We start from the raw sequence: 14,379 nt of genomic DNA on the forward strand, positions 1-14,379 counted from the left end.
TACCATGTTTTCCTTTTCCTCTGGCTCTTCCACTTTCCACAGAGACTATTTTAAACCTCTTCTACTTATTACAGACAACAGACTTCTGTCTTCTCTTTCCCCTTCATTCTCAGCAGATGAGCCCATATCCATCTTTATACAGAAGACTGCCTTCAGACATGATCTCCCTCATGAACTTCTACCACACCTTTTTGGAACTGACCCATCCTCTCATCCTATCAAAAGCCATCCCTCACCTATGTTCTGTATATCATCCCTTCTTTGTTTTTTTTGGGGGGGGGAAACTTCATGTTTATTTCTTTTCTTGACGGTGTTTTCAATCTCTCCTGTTTCACTGGCTCCTCTCCAGCATGTGCCATTCATAGCTCTTCCACTAAGAAAGCAACAGCAGCAACCTCTCATTGGACTTGACATCTGCCCTTCAGTTACTGTTCTCTTTCCTCCCTTCCAGGGCTAAACTTTACAAAAGGATTGTCTATATTTGCTATCTCCAGTGTTTCACTGTCCACTCTAATTTGGCTTCCACCCTCAACACTATTACCATAACCATTTATGCCGAGGTCAAGGGTCTCCATGTTGCAAATACAAAGCTTCCCCTTACTCTTAAAACTCTTTCCTTTCATTGCAAAATGAAGTCTGTCAGTCATTAAATACACAACCTAGACTGTATTATATTAAAACAAAGTTGTTTTGAAGCTATTATTTTCTCTAAATATGGTATACTCCATACATGTAAACTAAGTAACATATGTAATGTATACACATAATACACATATGAAACTCTACTACTTCATAGCATATTCTGGTGAGTAAATTAAATACATACACTCTATCTGGAACCACCATAGAAACCATAACATGCTTTAGGATGGGTTGACTTCTGGTGCCTCTAAGAGTAAGATGAGGATTTAGATTATAGTGGAAAGGAGAAAAGTCTATGTGAAATTCTAAACCAAATGGAACCCAAGAAACGTCTTAAGATTACATTCTGGCAACCCGAGATTGGCTTCTCTGAGTCTTCCTTGGTCCTAACCTGAATTCCTCTTACTGTTAAAAAATTAAAAAAAAAAAAAAAAGTGACAATGCATTACCAGTTTACATCAATAAGTTGGTGAGTTCCATGTTGGAGGAGAAACTAATTATCATTTATTCCAATGCCAAAGTGTAGTGCTATAATTTTGATGTGTGTCCAGGAAAATCTCATGTTGAAATTTGATCCCAATATTAGAGGTGGGGGCCTAAAGAGAGGTGTTTGGGTCATGGGAGCGGGATCTCTGATGAACAGATTAATGTTCTCACTGGGTGCGGGATAAGTGAGTTATTATCCCATTAGTTCTTTTGAGAGCTGGTGTTAATAAGAGCCTGGCACCTCCTCCCTCCCTTGCTTCCTCACCATGTGATCTCTCCACACCTGGCTCCCCTTCACTTTCTGCCATGAGTGGAGGCAGCCTGTGGCCCTTCACAGATGCAGGTGCCCAATCTTAAGCTTTGCTAGACAACAGAATCATGAACCAAATAAACCTTGTTCTTTATCAAGTATTCAGCCTCAGATATTCCTTTATAACAACCCTAAACGGACTAAGACACGTGGCATTTTAGGATTGGGCACTGGACAGGTTTTTCAACTTAAAAAAGTTAAATATTATTGGTATTTTCCTGATATTCTTGATATATAATTGCCTTCCTTTAATCCTCATAGTTCTTGTTTATACGTATCTCATTACATTTATCTCTATTTGATCAGGTATTTGTTATTTATATACTTTAATAAAAATTTCATTAAAGAAAGGACAATGAAAGAACAATGTCTTACTTGTTTATATACTGCCTACAATGTCTGTGGGTGAATTGTGCATAGCAGTCTTATTTTAATAATTCCTACAGACACTTATAACAGCTTTGTCACAATGCAACCTGTTGCCTACCAAACAGCTATTACTTCAAAAAGTGGTATTTTTAAAACGTTATTAGGGTCTCTGAAAGTTATACAATCTCGGTATTGGAAGGGGCTCTGAAAGTCATCTAATTCAGCTACCCATTCTATGTTTCAATCCTTGCCTGTGTCTGCCCAACCTATAACTGAGTATCTCTAATGAAAGGTAATTCAGAACCCTGCTGATCAGTCCATTCCTGCTCTCAGTACTGGAAAATTCACTGTTTACTAGTTATGGTTCTATCCCTTGCAGACACACAGCACAAGCAATTCTTATTTTTACATTAGGTTATTAATTGTGTTTAGCAGTCATAACATACTGTAACTACAACTAAATATTTTCATTGATTTGCTGTTATCCTGAATTTGAGTCACTAATGGGTCAGAGAGACCTATCATGTGCTGATCTCTGATTTAGTTCATGACACTTTGAGCCAATCATCCTTCCCCATCATTCCCCCAAGGATATCTTTGAAACATTCAAATTTCAGTGATGTATTTCAGATTATCTTTATAACAGTCTAGAAACTTCAAAAAAAGAAAATCAGTATAGCATGATTTCTAACTGATCCCTTGATAAGTGTTATAAACCACCCCATTGCCACCACATACCCACTTATAAAATAAAATCTGGAAATTACAAATTATTTTAGCAAGGCCTACCATCCAAAATACAACCATTGTTACCACTCTGCTATAAATGTGTTTAATCCTTTTCTATGAAAATAGTTGCTTTAAAAAGTTGTCATTACACTATGTATTCTTTCACATGAGACATCATTCTTGAAAGATACATATATTCTATCAAATGGATGTACCATGGTTTACTTATTCTAATTCTAGACATGCAATAAATATCAAATATCCTGTAACACTAAAATTCTTATTTTACAGAACATAACAGTTCCATATTTCATTGATTCCAAAGCACACATTTTTCTGTATTTTAATGTCCCTAAAATAGGGTCACAGACGCCACTTTGCCTTGGAGTTTGGGGGAAAAGTACTTACGGGTTGATTATGTACTTTGTGGAAACACTAACAATCATTGCCTATGCCTGGCTTCGCTACTGAAACCTATACATGGGTGGGTTAAGATGTTAGAGTGTAAAGTATAGAATTAGATTAAGCTGACTCTGAAGAACATAAATGGTGAAATTCACTGATTCAACCTGATGATATTATTCTCATGAAAATTTGGTGAAAATTTCATTATTCTCATGAAAATTCTCACAAAAATAGTTGTGCCATCAACTATTTTTAATCCAGAGAAGAGAAATTAAATATTAAATAGAACACGTCTTAGATCTAATTTCTGAGAGCAATGTTATTGGCTGTACAGGGAATATCCCTAGAGCTTAATATATGCCACCTGGCTATCCCCACTGAGTTATTTGCTTTTTTTTAACAGTACTACAAGCAAGGGAAGATTTTTCTACTTTGTCAGTATTATTCAGGAGGAACATCTGCTTGTTTTTTTTTTTTTTGTTTTTTAAGGGAACATCTGTTTTTTTTAAGATCAAGATAAACGAAGTGTACTGCCTCCCGCTTTACTGCAACAACAGAATGAATGAAACTTATATGGTATACTTTCCTCTTTACAATGCCAAGTTGTTTTTTCCTTCTAGTATTTTATGCTTATTAAATAGTTTATTATAATATTTTCCAAAGACATCAATTTGGTTACTCAATCATTCATGAAACATTTACTGATAGCTTATAAAGTTTTGGGAATTGTGGCAAGCATCTGAGATAGTGTTGAAAAAGGAGTCATTCCCCATAAGGAATTTGTAGCCATAAAAGGCAAGACAACAAGTAAACCATTCATACAATGTGATTAAATTATATCAAGTGATTAAAGCTGTGGTACAGGCTACAAGTTTGTTTTGGGAATACAGAAGAGGAGATGTAGCCCAGCATGGGAGGGGTCTAATCAAGCTACCATGAAGAGATAATAAAGCTTGGGCTAAGCATAATACTTTTTTTCTTAAAAAAAAAAAAAAAAAAATTCTCTTTTTCAGTCTTCATGATTTCATGTTTTTTAAAACAATGTAATGAATGAAGTTATGCCTTAGGCAATAGAGAACATAAAAGAACCACCAGCACTAGGATTCTTCTAGTACATAAGCAGGTTTTAAGTGTGGTCAGAGGCAATCTTCACATCCTAACTACTAGCACACCCTAACTCTGGATAGTATTTCCCCTTTAAAGGATAGGTAATGAAGAAAACCAATATGGAGGTAGGTGTATAAAAACTAATCATAGGGCAATAAGAAATATATTGAAAATCATTTCCTCTAAAATGTAGTAGAAAAAGAAAATAGAGAAAAAAAACTCTAAGGAAATACATACCTCTGAAATGATTTAATATAAGAAACTTAACTTCAGTGTTTGCCTCGGCAGCACATATACTAAAATTGGAATGATACACAGAAGATTAGCACAGCCTCTCTGCAAGGGAGACACGCAAATTCATGAAGCAGTCCCCATTTTTTTGGTTTTTAATTAAAAAAAAGAAAAGAAACTTAACTTTAGAAAACATCTACAGAGTAATCAAAATGGAATCCAAAAGACATGGGCTCAATAAGGGTGTCTTAAGAAGAGAACAGGCAAACACACAAAGTAAACAAACTGAGGTGCAGGCTGATAGGAAAGGGAAGCTGCAGAGAAAGTGACACATAGCAAGGAAATTAAAACTGCAATTGCAAAATTAAAATACGTACCAAAGTCAGTAGAGTTGGGAAACACTATTCAAATTAAGAAAACTCAAGTAAAGACTTGAGAACAAACTTAAGAAATTTTCCCAGAATACCGAGGTAATAAAGTAGTACAAATGTTTAAAGAAAAAGATGATTGGTATTAGGAGTGTAAAGTTCTAACTTACAAATGATACAGAACCAGAACGAGAATAGAAAGTTTTAAAAAGTTTTCTGAACTCAGGAAACGCCTGAGCCGATAGATTGTAAGAACTCACTGTATTGTAGGCAAAAATTCAGCTGATTTTCCCCCCTCCCAAAAATACAGTTTTAGAATTTCTTTAGATAAAGCAAAAAGATTCCCAAAATTAAAAAGTCAAAATCACATTAATGCCAAAAAAATTAAATTAGACTGGTCTCATATTTGTGGCTTCCTTAGAACACCAAATTCCAGAGGACTACAGAGAGAAACTATCTATAGCAATGATATTTGGAGAGAGTTTGAGATATAGACCTCTTTTTTTCTTTCTTTCTTTCTTTTTTTTTTTTTTTGAGACAACATCTCACTGCCTTGTCCAGGCTGGATTTGAACTCCTGGGCTCAAGCAATCCTCCTGCCCCAGCCTCCCCAGTAGCTGGGATTACAGGTTCAATGTGCTAGGCTCTTACCGTCAAATTTAAAGATAAAGAAGAATCTTGAATTTTGTTAAACAACAACAAAAAGAGAAGCAAACAAATTGCCAACCAGAAGCTGCTATTGAGAGATACCTAAAAGCAAAATATGAAAATGTGAAAAAAAAAAATTTTAATGGTCAAAAATATACTAGGCACGGCCGGGCATGGTGGTTCAAGCCTGTAATCCCAGCACTTTGGGAGGCTGAGACGGGTGGATCACGAGGTCAGGAGATCGAGACCATCCTGGCCAACACGGTGAAACCCCGTCTCTGCTTAAAAAAAAAAAAAAAAAAAAAACAAAAACAAAAAACAACTAGCCGGGCGAGGTGGTGGGTGCCTGTAGTCCCAGCTACTCAGGAGGCTGAGGCAGGAGAATGGCGTAAACCTGGGAGGCGGAGCTTGCAGTGAGCTGAAATCCAGCCACTGCACTCCAGCCTGGGTGACAGAGCGAGATTCTGTCTCAGAAAAAAAAAAAAAAAAAAAAAAAAAATTTTATATATATATATACACACACACACACACACGGCACATAAATCTAAAAAGCTAGGAAGAGTAATATTAGTACATGATAAAGCAGAATCAAAGCAAAAAAAGTAAGTGGGAAAGATGTTCATTTTACATTTAAAAAATGTGAAGCTAGTTATGAATTGTCTGAAGAACGGCAAGAAAACAACTGACAAAAGTAGTACTGCACAGAGAGACTATGATAATCATCTCAGTCTTTGGCAGGTAAGGACATAGCAGGCATGATTAATAATTAATGAGACTGTTAATGTATATTAACTTTGTGCTCTATGGAAATTGTATGTTACTATTTCACTGAATATTAATAAAATATAATTCTAACAGAACAAACTTCAGTACATTCCAAAGTCTAAAACCTTATAGAATCCATTATCTAATCCTAATGCAATAAAGCAAAATTAATACCAAAAGCTTTAGCACAAAGTAAACATAAGAAAAAAAAAAAACAAATGAACGAACAAAAATAACACACAAAACACATACAACCAAACCAATACTAAATCTTCTAAATTACTGATGGAGCAAAGAACTCAATACTAGAATTGCAGACCATTTTGAAAATAAAGGTTAAAATATTAAAGTATTCTATTAATGGCAAGAATATTACTTATGGACAAAACCAAATCTGTGAAAAACCAATCTGGAGGCGGTTAAATTAATATGAAATTACATGGTTTTTAAAAGACTGCCACTGTTCACTCGATTTTTCCCAGCTTTTTTCAATTTTTTCTCCCTTACTCTCCTAACTAGTTTTAAAATGAAACACAAACATATTAACAAATAAGTGGTATGCTTTCAACAGTTTCAGATTTTCTCTTCAACAGCAAAATCTTTTCATGCTCCTCCACAGTGTGGCTTGGTGGGGATTATTCACTAGATTAGTACTTCTTACAGGCCCCTATTATATAGCATTAGGTTTATTTGAATAATAAACACTACAATGAAATAGTACTCTTTATGCTACTTCTAAGTGAAATGGCCGACTCCTACACAGAATGTTTTTTAGGCTTTTCTTCAGGTGAAAAGAAACAAATAATACTCTTCCTTTGATCTGTAAGGTATGTACACATTGCTGCATTGCTGCCACTGAGTTCCAAGGCATAGGTACATACCGTACTGTCACAAGAGATCAGTGTCCCAAAAGCTACCTAACAAACAGTAGACTAAATTAGCATATGTGTAACCACTTTGTACCACAGCATGTAAATTAAATATTGGACACTTGACAATAGCAAGCAGCAAAAGTATTAAATTTACAAAATTCTATATAGTTGAGTCGAAGTCCCCAATAATTTCAATTACAGTTAAGTATTATTCTTCCCCACTGGGAATTCAGAATTCCTTAAGACTGCAGTGTTTAATAAAAATGACAGATCCATTTGAGATGAATGTTACAATATAGTCCCTCCTTTCCTAATTCTCTTTGTCCTCCTCCCTACCCAATCCCCCAGGTTAAAAGTCCTTATTTAGGATATAACTTTGCAAAAAAGAATCACATATTACTGTACTGGGGACTGATATCAGTGTGTCAAACAATACCACAATTATAAATTACAACACAGCAATGGGTTTATATGTAAAATCTACCACTGACGGGGCAAAGCAAACAAGAAAGGTGACCATACATTAATACTTTATTTGGAACTTTACAATACAGAAAAACAGATAGATGGCACAATAGAAAGAAAGAAAGTCTGAAAGGACTAAGTTATAACATCAACCTGCTCTTACTTGACATATTTTCTGAAATGTTAACGTCACACCAAATGAACTTTCTCTTGCTGATGTCATCCTCCCAAATGCATCAAACTTTCAATGATATAAATATGAACTCATTTTAAATAATGAGTAACAATACATTTGCTATGTATTGTTAGCCCATCTATACATTTACTTGCAACCTTCAACTTAGGTATTTTTTTCTTTCAAAAATGACTACTTCAGTCATTCAAATTATAGAAATTTTAGTTTTAGTTTTCAGCTGATTTACTATTAAATACACACAATTTTTCTTCTTTGGAAGGTTTAGAAGCAATTAATTACACTTAGACATTTTCTAACTGAAAATGGTGAAGTATTTTCTAAAAGCTTACTTGTGGAAAATTAAAATTTTAATAACAAAACACATGTGTTTATATAAATAAAGACTATCAAAATTAAGAAAATCCATTGAAAACATTACGGTAGTATGTCAATTTGGAAAAAAGACGGACAACCAAAAAGTACCTTCATTTATAAGATTCTAATTCATGGCTCCACAGTTGGAGGGGAGGGAAAGAAGAGAGGAGAAAGGAACCAAATATAACTTTATCTTAACAAACTTTATAGCTGCTTTCTAAGTTTTATCCACATTTCATGTATTAAATAAGGGAAATAATGTATTAGAATCCATACAACCATCTTATCTGCTGCTTGTTCTCTAACCCTTTTAACTAAACCTACCAAAGAAAACTCATCTGAGTGGCTGACACTGTAGGTACTCAAATGGTATTTGCTGCATGAATTATGAATGAACCAGTGAAAACTGCTAACTAGCCTCCTCTTTCACTTCTGGAGTTGGAAATCAAGCCAGGGATGGGACTCACACTAGGGCTAGGAAGAAAATTCTGGAACGTTTTTGGTGAAGGGTGATCTCATGCAGCTGAAAAGATTTTGCAGAATCTACTTTCAGTTTAAGACTCTAAATTAGTTCCTGTTTGTATATTACAGTAATGATTCCCCGTTTTCAGAAATCTAGGCCTCTTGCCTAAGGTTCAAATTTAGTATAAAAATTCTATGCTTTTTCTTTTAGGTAATTTCATTCAAACTCCCTCTCTCTTCTATCTATCCACAAGCAGCTTTCCATGCCTTGCTTTTCCAGTCCAACATCTTTCAATCATAAAGATTTCTGAATAATGTTTTCGGAAATGCTGACCCCCAAAATAAGTTTTATATTATACATTTTAATTTTTTATATCTCAAAAACTTGAGAATCAAGTGAAACTTATATTAGACAAAGTAGTTTTACTAACTTCAATGTTATGTAGAGGTGTGCACCCTATGGCTCACGGGTCAAAGTCAGCATGCTGTTTCTGTAAATAAAGTTTTATTGGAACTCAGACTCATTTGTTGACATATCATCTATGATTGCTTTTGCACAACACCAGAGATGAATAGTTATGATAGAGACTGCCAAGGCCTAAAATATTCACTAGCTGCCCCTTTACAAAACATGTCTGCCAACTCTTGCTATTAAGCATTGGCCTCTCTAATCCTCCTCTGAGATCTATACAGACAATAATACAAACAGCAAATACTTACTACAGAATTTCAGTGTATTAAGCAATGCTTTGCAAATTTTACATTTACATTATCTTTTAAAACTTGGACACAACATGAATTATTATCACAATCCCTATTTACAGATACAAAGCTGAGGTTTGATGAAATTGAATAGGTTAGCAAGTGGACAGAGCTGGGAATCAAGCCCAGGTCTACTGAAATCCAAAATGAAAGTGTAGTGTCTCTTATAGAGAACTCCAAAATAATAAATAATAAAAAATGTTTTCTAAGGACTTAGTTTTAGGGTCCATATGATTTTATATTGTTCTAAGTAATGTGGCATTAAGCATAGGTTTTAACATTTGTTTCTTAATACCAAGGTAAAAAGCACTGATAATTCTTATTTTTCACAAGGAAGCATGCACAAAACTATCTTTACTTTTAGTGAGACTGTATAGTGTTAAAAATTCTTAACTAAAATTCTAAAATGATAGTCATGAGAGGTTACAAGTGGAAGTTGCTGTTATACTAATACAACTGTTGTCACTACAACAGTATGGAAAGTTGGACAAAGTTCATTGGGTTTAAAATAACAAAGAGCTTGAAAATTTAGAACTATTTCTAAGAGAGGAAATGAAAGAACGTCATTTACACTAACAACATCTGTTAACATACAAAGCAGTGTATGGTAAACCAACTTTGAAAACAGAGGAAGGAATAGTTTCTGCAAATAACAATTAAATACAAATGTAACAAACTGTATCGCAGATAACAGGCAATATGATAACTATTGAGGATACAAAGATAATTGCTATCTTCAACAAACCCACAGCATATTAGGTGAGATAAATAGGTAAAAATTAGTATAGGGTTCTTAATTTCAAGCAACAGAAACTAAATTAGACTGATTAATAGACATGTAATACATTAACAGATATTAAAAGCAGCTCCCAGAACTGCAAGGAGGACTGAAGAACAAAACTCAGTAAATGGACAGAAAACAAGGATGCTTAAAAGCAAGAAATACAAGTGCTCCTCTACTTACGATCGGGTGACACTGAAAACGCATTTAATACCCCTAAACTGCCATCACAGCTTAGCCTAGCCCGCCTTGAATGTGCTCAGAACACTACCATTGGGCAAAAACAGCTGGCATTACAATACACAGCAGAGTACCAGTTATTTACCCTCATGATTGAGCGGCTGACTGGGAGCTGCGGCTCCCCGCACCATGAGAGTACCATAATGTATATCCCTAAGCAGTGATATGATTTTGACTTTGAAAGCTCTGATTCTGAAAGATCAAAATTCAAAATCTGAAGTATAGTTTCTACTGAATGTGTATCACTTTTGCACCATTGCAATGTCAAAAAAAAAAAAAAAAATTAAGTCTGGGACTGTCTGTGAAATCAAAATCTGTCACAAGAATCACCTGGGCACAGAAGAGATGCTACAAGTGGCACATCACAACCTCTGCTGTTTTCGGAAAGTGGTGTTTTACTGCTGCCACTACATCTTTTATTGTACCTGAGCATTTGTATCAGCTCTGGATAGATGCATCCCATTAGTCATGTTTGGGTTATGAGCTCTTTTCCTGTGTGGGCAAGAGAAAGCAATTTATTTGCCCTTTTTGGCTTTTGTTGTGGTGAGCACCAGACCTTGCCTTTGATCAAGATTCATACTATATAAGTAGGGAACTCCTCAAGCACAGGAAGAAGCTTCAAGTGCTGTGACCCTTGTCAACAGAAAAATGCCCCAATATAAGCACTGTAGCTTAAAGATCTGCAGACATTTTTTTAGGGGGCTGAAGGGTGCGGTGGAGAAGAGCCTCTGAATTCTCAAGTTTGTGAGGCACTATTTAAGTGACTAAATGGTAATAACTGATCCATATTTATAAATGTACCTTGGTTTTTTCTTAACCAGTCATTAAGACGAAACTCATTTTAGCAGTTTAAAAATTAAAGACATACCGCACAGAACAAGATTTAAGTTTCTTAAGCCACTGTTTTTCAAATTCAAGTCTAATAACTTGTTAGTCAAGCCAGAAGCCCATAAGCTCTCAAATTTAAGAAACTACAACAGAACATAAACACAACAAACAAGTTCTATATTAGATGTCACCAAGAAATGATAAATTGCACAAGCAGTCAGGGAAAGTTATGCAGAACAAAATAGACATGAATATAAAACTTCAAGAATAAGAAGAAATTTGCCAAGCAGATGTAGTGGGACGAAAAAGAATAATTTACTAAAGGTAACATCTAGCATAAGATGACTTCATTAGGAAACACAATGGTGTAGTGGAAAACCAACCAACCAACCAACCAACCCACCCTCATCCAAGTTCAGGAAAACTACATTTAAATTTCAATCTCAATTAGCAGTATGAACTGGTCAAGGGCTTTCACACCTAATTTTTCCTTACCTATAAAATAAGGGAGCTGGACTAGTTGCTCTGTAAGTAATCTTGCTTCTAAACAACTTTATGAGGATGTTGATTTAGTAACAACAGCTAACATTTACTAGCACTCACCATATGTCAGGCACAATGGTACACAGTTTACACTTATTATGTAGGCATTAAAATCATTCCCATTTTCACCAATTGAAGAAACTCAAGCTCTGAGTGCTTAATTCACCCAAAGTGTCTAGTTAGTAAGAAGGCCAGACCTGGAAGATCTAATTCCAAAGCCAACACATTTAGCTTCTATGCTATGGTTTCACCAATAATGCAATTCCAAATCCCTAAAGGATAGTGCCATAATGAGCATCTGTTGTACTATGTTTAGTGTTTACTACCTATAATTTTTTTGTTGTTGAGATGGAAGTCTTGCTATGTTGCCCAGGCTGGTCTTGAACTCCTGGGCTCAAATGATAGATCCTCTTGCCTTAGCCTCCCAAAATGCTGGGATTACAGACATGATTCATCATGCCTGGCCTACAATTTTTTTTTCAGTATCTACATTTTTCAGTATTTTTCAGATACTTACTTTAGGCCTAAGTATCAAAATGCTCATTATTTTTTATATGTCAAATTGAAATCTTCCTAAAATATGTTATACATGTCTCTGACTTTATAAATAAGGGAAAGGTAACCAAGTTTAAACTTTTCGTGAAGCTCAAGGTTACACATATACATATTAATTATTGCCTGGAGCCTCTGAAACTTTAAGGTAAATATGGCTCTTTGCCCTTCACTTTCTTGGGTCAGCTTCTTACATTTTGGTTTCTTTCCTTTCGGTAATCATAGCTCCTTTTTACACTGGTAATTTTCTGCGGACTGAAAAAAAAAATCAAGCTTCTAAGCTTATCAGAATTATCTAGTAAAGATATAGCTGCAAAAAAATTACTTTCAGTCATTTTTCTTATTACAAGGTGGCCTTTGATGTAATACCATAAAGTAACTTTAATTACCAACTCTGCTGTGATTTGAGTATCTAAACACACTTCTTCTGTTTTGAATCTTTGACATGGCATAGTCTCACAGTGCATGACAACCTCCTATCCTAAGATGATTCATAAAGAATAAAAAGTTAAAGTATTATGCTCCACAGATCACATGATCCCAGCATTCCAGAAAAAAAAAAAAAATGCTGAATGCTTATTAAAAGATACAGGTTAAGTTTTAGGTAGGTTCAAATCATCCTAATATTTTTCTTGAGATTATGGGGAAAAAAAATTTTAAGGAATCACCTGCAAAAATCCTAAAGAGAATGTGAGAGGGAGATACTAAAACATATTTTGAAACTGCACATCATTAAATCTGTTTGGTATAGATAGAAAAAGAGCAAGAAATCTGTTTATAATAAAGATGATGGTTCAAATTATTAGTAAAGAGGAACTATAATAATAAATGGTATAAGAACTGTCAAAAAAAAAAACAAACTATATACTTATTTCATGCCTTACTTCAAAATAAATAATGGAAAGGTCAAATGTCCAAAATAGAAGAAAAAATGAAGTTCCAGAAGAGCAAATTTATTTGTAATTTTACAGAGGAGAATAGGTCTTTGTAAACAGGATACAAAATCCAAGTCACAAAACAGAAAAAAAGTGATACATTTAACCCCACAAAACGTAAAAGACCATTGTAGAACAAGAAAATAAATGAAGTCAAGAGACTAACTGGGAACAGTATTTGCAAAACATGATAAAAAACTGATTTCCCTAATTTATAGAGTTTATACAAACCAATAAGAAACAGACCAACTAAAAGAAAAATAAACAAAATACATAAACAATCATTTTTCACCTATCCAAATGGCAAAATCTAAAAAGTCTGATGATGCTCAGTGCTGTTGATGCTATGAGGGGACCATCAGTCTCACGTCTGCCAATGTGTGCCTAAGCTGATGAAACTCATGAAGAGAGTCATGCAGATATAGTCTCAAGGGTTGTCAAGGTATATGTACAAAAGTGATCACTATAATCCTGTTTAATTGCAAAGATTCACTGGAAACAAAATGTTTATCACACAGGAATAGTTAAATGAACATCCAGAAAATGGAATACTACTCACCATTTAAAAAGGAAAGAATAAATACACTTCAATGTGGAAAGCAAAGTGCAGAAGTGTTTACAGAGCTTTTTAAGAGGGAAAAACAGATGAGTAAGTAAATTTTCAATGTTTTTCTGAAATTAATTACATGGACCTGTTAAGAATGGCTGATTTGTTCACAGGCATTGGGGAGGGGAGACCTTTAACTTTCAGTCCTAACTGTGGCATTTTAAAATCCATATCTGAATTAATTTAATTTTACTTTTTAAAAGCTAGGAGTTATCTAAATAGTAAAATTTTGGCCAATTTTTGTCTTCCTTATTCTTTTCTGTTTTAAAAACACCTAATCAAGAACTGAAGGAGATAGAGACACAAAAAACCCTCCAAAAAATCAATGAATCCAGGAGTTGGTTTTTTGAAAAGATCAACAAAATTGACAGACCGCTAGCAAGATTAATAAAGAAGAAAAGAGAGAGGAATCAAATAGACGCAATAAAAAATGATAAAGGGGATATCACCACCGACCCCACAGAAATACAAACTACCATCAGAGAATACTATAAACACCTCTATGCAAATCAACTAGAAAATCTAGAAGAAATGGATAATTTCCTGGACACGTACACTCTTCCAAGACTAAACCAGGAAGAAGTTGAATCCCTGAATAGACCAATAGCAGCCTCTGAAATTGAGGCAACAATTAATAGCCTACCCACCAAAAAAAGCCCAGGACCAGATGGATTCACAGCTGAATTCTACCAGAGGTACAAGGAGGAGCTGGTACCATTCCTT

General features: G+C 34.7%; 1 protein-coding gene and 1 non-coding gene across 2 annotated transcripts in view; one reads left to right on the forward strand and one right to left on the reverse strand.

The window, feature by feature from the left end:
- Nucleotides 1–14,379, reverse strand: part of MTPN (myotrophin) — a 52,438-nt gene that overhangs the window by 28,733 nt on the left and 9,326 nt on the right. The window lies entirely within an intron of this gene.
- Nucleotides 4,321–4,427, forward strand: LOC111524805. The gene has a single exon (XR_002725876.1). It is a non-coding gene; the product is annotated as a U6 spliceosomal RNA (small nuclear RNA).

The sequence above is a fragment of the Piliocolobus tephrosceles genome, chromosome 8, assembly GCF_002776525.5.
Source record: "Piliocolobus tephrosceles isolate RC106 chromosome 8, ASM277652v3, whole genome shotgun sequence".
NCBI lineage: Eukaryota > Metazoa > Chordata > Mammalia > Primates > Cercopithecidae > Piliocolobus > Piliocolobus tephrosceles.